Source organism: Dendrobates tinctorius, unplaced genomic scaffold (assembly GCF_039654945.1).
Source record: "Dendrobates tinctorius isolate UK_male_01 unplaced genomic scaffold, ASM3965494v1 ptg000038l, whole genome shotgun sequence".
In the NCBI taxonomy this organism is placed as follows: Eukaryota; Metazoa; Chordata; class Amphibia; order Anura; family Dendrobatidae; genus Dendrobates; species Dendrobates tinctorius.
This window is the reverse complement of record NW_027361706.1, coordinates 18,000,090-18,010,521: the sequence shown is the minus strand read 5'-3', so window position 1 is coordinate 18,010,521 and position 10,432 is coordinate 18,000,090. Positions and strand designations below refer to the sequence as shown.

The 10,432-nt window shown below is 40.8% G+C and overlaps 1 pseudogene; it reads right to left on the bottom strand.

Moving 5' to 3' along the window:
• Positions 1–4,556: 4,556 nt before the first annotated feature.
• LOC141088353 (NADP-dependent alcohol dehydrogenase-like) lies at positions 4,557–5,431 on the bottom strand (annotated as a pseudogene).
• Between the last annotated feature and the right edge of the window lie 5,001 nt (positions 5,432–10,432).

The following is a 10,432-nucleotide window of genomic DNA, read 5'->3' as shown; positions in this document are numbered from 1 at the left end:
CCTCTGTAGCTGTAGTGTCATCCTTCCTATGGTTCCATTCAGGGGTGAACAAGGGCAGACATGTTATTGATGCAACTTGTGCAACTGCACTCGGGCCAATAGGTAAGGGGACCAATTTCCACCTCCAAAGCAGATGAAACTGTGCGTTATGATATGTCATTGGGCTGATCATTAGCATAAAGACAGAATCTAAAATTTTCCACAACAAGACCATTAATATGAGGCATACAGGTAGGACTAGCTTACCATTTCTATTACCTGTATGCCCATATTGATAGGTCCTATACGTCTCGCGGGGGGGTGACAGATTCCATTTAAAGCATAAACACACATATATTAATTCTTATCTATCTACTAGGATGACAACAGCTGTCCAGACCTGCATCCCACCACAACAACCACTCCGGAGTAATCCCTGGCGAATGCTATCCTCCTCAGTGACACAGTGAAGGGGTACGCACCCCCTTCTGCTCTGAGGGTATGTACTCATCTAAGAGCGATGCTCAAACTGTTGGGGTGCAGCTGCGGGACCCTATTTTCAGAGATAATGTCCTCCACCCAAGTCTCAAAAGCTGAAAGGGTCTTCAGGAGAGGTGGGTAGTCGAGCTAGGCTATCAGACGGTCACCTCTGTAGCTGTAGTGTCATCCTTCATATGGTTCCATTCAGGGGTGAACAAGGGCAGACATGTTATTGATGCAACTTGTGCAACTGCACTCGGGCCAAGAGGTAAGGGGACCAATTTCTACCTCCAAAGCAGATGAAACTGTGCGTTATGATATCTCATTGGGCTGATCATTAGCATAAAGACAGAATATAAAATTTATCCACAATACCATTAATATGAGGCATACAAGTAGGACTAGCTTAACATTTCTTTTACCTGTATGCCCATATTAATAGATCATATACGTTTTGGGTGGGGAGGGAAAGATTCAGTTTAAAGCATAAACATACATATATTAATTCTTATCTATCTACTAGGATGACGACAGCTGTCCAGACCTGCATCCCACCACAACCACCACTCTGGAGTAATCCCTGGCGAATGCTATCCTCCTCAGTGACACAGTGAGAGGCTACGCGCCCACTTCTGCTCTGAGGGTATGTACTCATCTAAGAGTGATGCTCAAGCTGATGGGGTGCAGCTGTGGAACCCTATTTTCAGAGATCATGTCCTCCACCCATGTCTGAAAAGCTGAAAGGGTCTTCATGAGAAGTGGATAGTCAAGCTAGGCTATCATACGGTCACCTCTGTAGCTCTAGTGTCATCCTTCCTATAGTTCCATTCAGAGGTGGACAGGGGCGGACATGTTGGTGCAACTTGCACAACTGCAGACAGGCCAAGAGGTAAGGGGACCAATTTCCACCTAAAAAGCAGACGAAATTGTGCGTTATTATAATTCTTCGGGGTGATCATTAGTATAAAGACAGAATATAAAATTTATCCACTACAAGACCATTAATTTGAGGCATACAGGTAGGACTACCTTAACATTTCTATTACCTGTATTCATTCAGTGACATCACCAGTAGAAGGTAATGGGGGTGAAACCAACAACCAAAACGTTTAGTGACATCAAAAGTAGTGTCTTATGGGGGCAAATCTACCAACCAAAACATTCCGTGAAATGAAAAATAAGAGCTAATGTGGGTGAAGCCAACAACCATAATCTTCCGTGACATCATATGACGCAGCTATTTGGGGCGGAATCAACTATCCCATCATTCTAAGACAGTGTTCCCCAACGCCCGTCCTCAAGAGCCACCAACGGTTCATGTTTTCAGGATTTCATTAGTATTGCCCAGGTGATGAAATTATTGCCTGTGCAGGTACAGCAATTATCACGTAGGCCATACTAAGGAAATCCTGACAACATGAATCGTTGGTGGCTCTTGAGGACTGGAGTTGGGGAACACTGCTCTATGACATAACAAGGAACAGCTAATGTGGGCAGAGCCAACAATCACCACATTCCGTGACATCACAAGTAGCAGCTAATGGGTGCGGATCCAACAACCTCACTTCCACTGAAGTGCATTGTCCAATATACTAGAGATCAAACTATATGAATCCTACCAATGTGGGGGAATATTTGAATAGTTTTACTATATATGGAGCTAATATGTATATACATCGGTGTTGTACAAGGATTTCCCAATATTGGTTGGATTTATATTTTTGACCTGGACTGTATTTTACTATGTGTCTCAATAACATCCGACAATTACATAATTATCTTCATGTTCCATGTGTTCCCTTTACAGGATGTAACTTTAATCTCCCAGATTTGGATGATTCTATAACAATACATGGCCTAAAAATAGAGAAGTCGTCATGTTCCAGTTATGGCTGAGGGGATTCTCTCAATTATAACTAATCTATGGACCTGACGAGCAAGAAAGTCAGAAACCAGTAAAATATGATGGATAACAGTAAATCATTGTCATTTCTGTACTTGAAGATAAATCCCGTCACATCCTATGTATCTCTTTACTGTTGGAAGAAAGGCTGTAAAATTTGGACATCTCCTAATATGAGGGGTTCACTATTTATTTTGGACCTGCTTGTATTATATAGAATAAAGACTCCTTAATGAATAAAAAATAAATGAGAAATAGATGATAGAAGAAAATGAAGGACACAACAAGAGATGACATAGAGCCGACTTACCTCTCTCCACCGTCTGCAACTGTCAGATGGAATGTTGGCTCTGCAGCTCTTTACACAATGTTTGTGTGTGATGTCATAATGCAAGGGAGCCGAGCCAGAAACCTCAACATTCCGTGACATCATCAGCAGGAGCAGCAGCTGTTATTTAAAGAGACCAGAGCAGGCCATACAACCAATTCATTACCATATACATGAAATGGACTCTAATTATCCACCTTGGCTTCTTAAAACTTTTATAAAATGCCACGTTACCATACAATGTAATTCCGGAGTAGTTCCTACTGATTTGAACAGTGATAAATCAATAATAATAACCCATATATCCCAGTATTACAGAAGATTAGATTATATGGATGGTTGGATGGGGAGGTGGACATGCTACTGTAGGATAAATGGCGAGTAAATAGAAGAAGACACTATAGACAATGTTACTCTATACCAGAGTTGGGCTATTACTTATCCCAAGGGGCTACATGAGAGACTGTAACATATTAATTACAATTATTATTTTATATTAATAATAATTTTATAACTTAATATTGAGCAGAATTAAATATGCTGACACCCCATACATATCATATGAGCCCATATACAGCTCTCCTCTATACCTCTTTATACCGTAAGAGCTTACACCTAGCTTCCTACATGCAGTATGATTCCTCACATAGCCCCTCTATATACGTTGTCAGAACCCACATAGCCTCTCTATATATAGTATGAGCCCCCACATAGCCTCTATATATAGTATGAGCCCCCACATAGCCACTCTATATATAGTATGAGCCCCCACATAGCCTCTCTATATTCATTATGAGCCCTCACATAGCCCGTTGTATATAGTATGAGACCACACATAGCCCCTTATATACAGTATGAGCCAAAGGTGTATCAGCAGAAGTGATGAGCAAGCGTGCTTGCCACTGCTCAATACTCGATCATGCATCGCAGTGCTTGGTTACACTCGTTACTCGATTGAGTATCGCGGGTGCTCAAGTGCCATTCTCAAGTAGTTTTGGATTAGAGGCATACAGGCAGGATTTATTGCCTTACAGGCCTTCCATAGGTATACTGCTGCTGTAAGCTAAAAACAAAAGTCCTTTTCAAGGCAACATATTTTCTTTTCCCTATTAATACCAGAAAATTTGCATGCATATATTATATACGTAATTTAAAAAGCACAAGGCGTGGGGTAAGGGACAGAGAAGTTTACGTGCTGCTGATGGTGCATACAGAGGCCAAGGCCGTTGGCAAGTGAAACTATGCGTGCTTTGGGAATACAACAAACACGATCATCCATGAGACGTAGGTTCCTGTCCCATTTTGCAGGGGGTTGCAGGACACCACTCTAAAAGCCAGAACAGTGCAAACAGGTGGTCGGTTAAATGGCAGATAATGCTTCCAGTATTTCCCAGCACTACCTGTCTTCCACACGGTCCAGTCTCACTAGCCAGGAGTCTGGACCACAGAATCCTCACCCTGATCCTCTTTCCTCCCACCATGGCGAGTCTCAGGAGCAGGGCCAGCATTAGGGGCAGGCAGGCCAGGCAGCTGCCTAGGTTCCCCGCTAACCCAGGGGCCCCCAGGTAGCGGCACAACACGCAGCCGCTATGGGGCCCTTGAGGCAGGGGGGCCCACCTGCCGGCAGCGGCGACTCCCCCCACCGCTGCCGCATTGAACTATACCGGTGTCTGCATTAGTATAGAAGTTGAACCAAAGCAAATGCCGAAATTCTTAAGTGTATTCTAACACTGTGTACAAAAAACATCATACACCAATCAGATAGGAGAATGTATGCATATAAGATATGATTAATCAGAAGCTGTAAAGTGCATTTCTACAAGGACAGCTCCATGGTCTACTTCCATATTTTCACTTGCAGTACGATTAGAATATCACAATACTCCGAGCTCCTGCCCCACTGCTAAGCAGCTCAAATGCTTCATTTATTTTTTCCAGGGTTAGCTTCTTGCTAACCAAATGTTCCAGATTGTTCCTTTTGTTCATATAATCTGTAACCAGTTTTGGGATATCAGAACCCTTGTAGCCTCCAAATATAGATCCTTTCAAGGAACGCCCTGTGACAAGCAAACCTGGATGCAAAATAGCAACACCATGGTTTCAGTGCGTCCTGCACATTCAATGGCAAAATCCACTCCTCCATTAGTTAGCTCAGTAATGACCTCATGGATGGGTTTATCGTAAACCTTTGGGTTTAGGCACTCAGTGGCTCCCAGTTGTAAGGCTTTTGGATACTTATCCTTATGTGAACCTACTCCAATGATTCGTGTAGCGCTTGCATCCTTGCATCCTACAATTGCTGAAAAACCAACTCCTCCCAAGCCAAAAACAGCACAACTAGAGCGCTTGGTCACATTAGCAGTGTTGACAGCTGCACCATATCCAGTAGCAAATCCACAGCCTATCAGACAAACTTCAACAAGGGCACGGGCATCCACTTTGGCAACGTAAATGTCAGACACCACAGTGTATTCAGTGACTTGTGCATGCGCAATGATAAATCGCTTTGCCTTTACAGGTAAATCTGCTTGTACCATCATCCATCAGTCCTGATTGAGCTCCAAATGCAAACTCTAATTTTTTGCAGATGTTACTGTGTGGGCCATCGCAAGCTCTGCACGATTTATTCTAACTTCATGAGCCTTCGGAGGAGCTACTTCAATATCTTCAATGCTGAGGGGCTTGCATGGTTCCCAGGCAATAGCGGCCTTGCATTTAATAGCCTTTCCTGCGGTGCTCATGGTGGTTCCAGTTCAAAGCAATGATGGAGGAGAGAGCGTCAGCTGATGCTCCCTCTCCCATCATTCCCCTCTGCCTCTGACACTGCGGGTGTGTGATGACGTCATCGCGCACTCACTATGTGCCAGGCAGGGCAGCCGTTGAGACAGGAGCCCCCTGAGGAAGTGACGAAATATCAAGCGAAACGTGCGTTGGGGAACGTGGTCACAGCACGAGCAGTCACTATGGGTAATTAACCTCTTCATTCTTTACTTAGTCATGTAGCGGTCTTTGCATGCGTATACATATATATTTATTGTTGATACCATGGTGATGTTTATGATTTAGGGGCACTTGTTCAGCATACCATTGCAATGCATGGTTGGCTATTTGAGCCACCTGATACTGAGTGAAACAGCTGCCTGATGTTTGCATTAACTCTTTCTATCACCATTGGTTTGACATAGGTTATTTTTTGCTCTGTCCTGCTATTATGTTCTGCTCATAGTCTGTGGCCATCAGTCTTGTGGATCATGTGTATCCATACATACTAATTGACATATGATATATTTTATTGTACATTTTCCTATTTATGTAATTGATGAACTTCTGTATTAATAAATACTTATTTTTCATTGTATATGGTAAACTCATTTTTATCTCTGTATTTTCTGATATGTATCTCTGAGTTTATATACATGAAATTTTCTTGACTTTGTGCTGGTATTTTTTATGTTTATGTAGGAGCCAGACGGGAGCAGCGCATGGCACGAGGAGAGGTGAGGATTGTGTTTTTTTTAATATACTGTATCAGTGAGTTCTGGACTGTGGGGCCATTCTCGGGGGGGTGGGGATGTGGGCTGTGTTATATACTATGTGGACTGTGTTATTTACTATGTGGCCTGTGTTATATACTATGTGGCCTGTGTTATATACTATGTGGCTGTGTTATATATTATGTGGCCTGTGTTATATACTATGTGGCTGTGTGATATACTATGTGGCCTGTGTGATATACTATGTGGACTGTGTTATATACTATGTGGACTGTGTTATATACTATGTGGACTGTGTTATATACTATGTGGACTGTGTTATATACTATGTGGGCTGTGTTATATACTATGTGGACTGTGTTATATACTATGTGGCCTGTGTTATATACTATGTGGCCTGTGTTATATACTATGTGGCCTGTGTTATATACTATGTGGACTGTGTTATATACTATGTGGACTGTGTTATATACTATGTGGACTGTGTTATATACTATGTGGACTGTGTTATATACTATGTGGGCTGTGTTATATACTATGTGGCCTGTGTTATATACTATGTGGCCTGTGTTATATACTATGTGGACTGTGTTATATACTATGTGGACTGTGTTATATACTATGTGGCCTGTGTTATATACTATGTGGCCTGTGTTATATACTATGTGGACTGTGTTATATACTATGTGGACTGTGTTATATATTATGTGGCCTGTGTTATATACTATGTGGCCTGTGTGATATACTATGTGGCCTGTGTGATATACTATGTGGACTGTGTTATATACTATGTGGACTGTGTTATATACTATGTGGCCTGTGTTATATACTATGTGGCCTGTGTGATATACTATGTGGCCTGTGTGATATACTATGTGGCCTGTGTGATATACTATGTGGCCTGTGTTATATACTACGTGGCCTGTGTTATATACCATGTGGACTGTGTTATATACTATGTGGACTGTGTTATATACTATGTGGACTGTGTTATATACTATGTGGCCTGTGTTATATACTATGTGGCCTATGTTATATACTATGTGGACTGTGTTATATACTATGTGGACTGTGTTATATACTATGTGGCCTGTGTTATATACTATGTGGCCTGTGTTATATACTATGTGGCCTGTGTGATATACTATGTGGCCTGTGTTATATACTATGTGGCCTGTGTTATATACTATGTGGCCTGTGTTATATACTATGTGGACTGTGTTATATACTATGTGGACTGTGTTATATACTATGTGGGCTGTGTTATATACTATGTGGCCTGTGTTATATACTATGTGGCCTATGTTATATACTATGTGGACTGTGTTATATACTATGTGGACTGTGTTATATACTATGTGGCCTGTGTTATATACTATGTGGCCTGTGTTATATACTATGTGGCCTGTGTTATATACTATGTGGACTGTGTTATATACTATGTGGACTGTGTTATATACTATGTGGCCTGTGTTATATACTATGTGGCCTGTGTTATATACTTTGTGGCCTGTGTTATATACTATGTGGCCTGTGTTATATACTATGTGGCCTGTGTTATATACTATGTGGACTGTGTTATATACTATGTGGACTGTGTTATATACTATGTGGCCTGTGTTATATACTATGTGGCCTGTGTTATATACTTTGTGGACTGTGTTATATACTATGTGGACTGTGTTATATACTATGTGGGCTATGTTATATACTATGTGGCCTGTGTTATATACTATGTGGGCTGTGTTATATATTATGTGGGCTGTATTATATTCTATGTGGGCTGTATTATATTCTATGTGGGCTGTATTATATTCTATGTGGGCTGTGTTATATTCTATGTGCCTGCGTTATATACTATGTGGCCTGTGTTATATACTATGTGGCTGTGTTATATACTATGTGGCTGTGTTATATACTATGTGGCTGGGTTATATACTATGTGGCTGTGTTACATACTTTATAGGCTATGTTATATACTATGTGGCCTGTGTTATATATTATGTGGGCTGTGTTATATATTATGTGGGCTGTATTATATTCTATGTGGGCTGTGTTATATACTATGTGGCTGTGTTATATACTATGTGGGCTGTGTTATATACTATGTGGGCTGTGTTATATACTATGTGGGCTGTGTTATATACTATGTGGCTGTGTTATATACTATGTGGACTGTTATATACTATGTGGCTGTGTTATATACTATGTGGGCTGTGTTATATACTATGTGGCCTGTGTTATATACTATGTGGCCTATGTTATATACTATGTGGACTGTGTTATATACTATGTGGACTGTGTTATATACTATGTGGCCTGTGTTATATACTATGTGGCCTGTGTTATATACTATGTGGCCTGTGTTATATACTATGTGGACTGTGTTATATACTATGTGGACTGTGTTATATACTATGTGGCCTGTGTTATATACTATGTGGCCTGTGTTATATACTTTGTGGCCTGTGTTATATACTATGTGGCCTGTGTTATATACTATGTGGCCTGTGTTATATACTATGTGGACTGTGTTATATACTATGTGGACTGTGTTATATACTATGTGGCCTGTGTTATATACTATGTGGCCTGTGTTATATACTTTGTGGACTGTGTTATATACTATGTGGACTGTGTTATATACTATGTGGGCTATGTTATATACTATGTGGCCTGTGTTATATACTATGTGGGCTGTGTTATATATTATGTGGGCTGTATTATATTCTATGTGGGCTGTATTATATTCTATGTGGGCTGTATTATATTCTATGTGGGCTGTGTTATATTCTATGTGCCTGTGTTATATACTATGTGGCCTGTGTTATATACTATGTGGCTGTGTTATATACTATGTGGCTGTGTTATATACTATGTGGCTGGGTTATATACTATGTGGCTGTGTTACATACTTTATAGGCTATGTTATATACTATGTGGCCTGTGTTATATATTATGTGGGCTGTGTTATATATTATGTGGGCTGTATTATATTCTATGTGGGCTGTGTTATATACTATGTGGCTGTGTTATATACTATGTGGGCTGTGTTATATACTATGTGGGCTGTGTTATATACTATGTGGCTGTGTTATATACTATGTGGACTGTTATATACTATGTGGCTGTGTTATATACTATGTGGCTGTGTTATATACTATGTGGACTGTGTTATATGGGATTTGGATGTTTCGCCCCCAGCAGTTCGCCCCCCCCACATTTCGTCCCCAGCATTTGGCCCCCAGGATGTTTCGACCCTGCACATTTCACCCCCGCACATTTCGCCCCATACCCAAGGAGCTGCAGCTGTGACAGGTAAGTATGTCAGTTTTTTTGTGTTCTAGGGTGATAATACTCCTTTAAGGCCAGCCAGAAGAGAAACTGGGTGAGCTGCTGAAAAGGCAGCCACAGGAATCCCCAGCAATTGGGGTCCTGTATATTTTACCCTCAGGTATGCTCAGCCCTAGATGTTTTGTTCCCTGCATGTTGACCCTAAAAGCTGAGGGTGAAACATCAGGGGTCAACATGCTAGGGGCGAAACATCAGATGGCGACACATCCAGGGACAAAATGCTGTAGGTGAAACATCCAGGGGCGAAATGCTGGGGGCGAAATGTACCCAGGGCGAACTGCTGGGGGCAAAACTTCCTATAACCGCTCTTAATAGGGTGCATTTCCTGGGGTTGGACAATGCATTATTCTGCACATTGCTTCCTTCTATAATTCCTGCCCATGATAAGGAGATTAAAGATTTTCTTTATTTCCTATTTTCAGTAACAAAACAAAGGTTCAGGAAGAAGATGAGCTGATAGAAATAATAAGTGATGACCCAGGTAAGTACAATAATGTGGGTCTATAAAAAAAAAAGCAAATGAACTGCATTTTTTTTTTTACTGCTTAAAGGGTAGGAGAACTTATTTTTTGGATAGAGGAAAAAACGATGATGGAAAAAGCGGACACATTGACCAAAAATGGATGAAAATTTTCTCTTTGCATACAAAAAAAAACCCCAAAACATCTGAATGAGGCCTTACTAATTTTGAGTTGGCCTCCTCCACTACACCCAAAGAAATAATTACATTATCTTCTCCTGTTTTTCACCAACAGAGCATCCCTTCAATATCAGAAAAGAGGAAATAGTGGACTGGGTAAAGTCAGTGGAAGGCTGAAAGAGACGAAGAAAGAATACAATCAAGATTTATAGACAACATTATTATTATACAATTTTATAGTGCCATTTATCCAT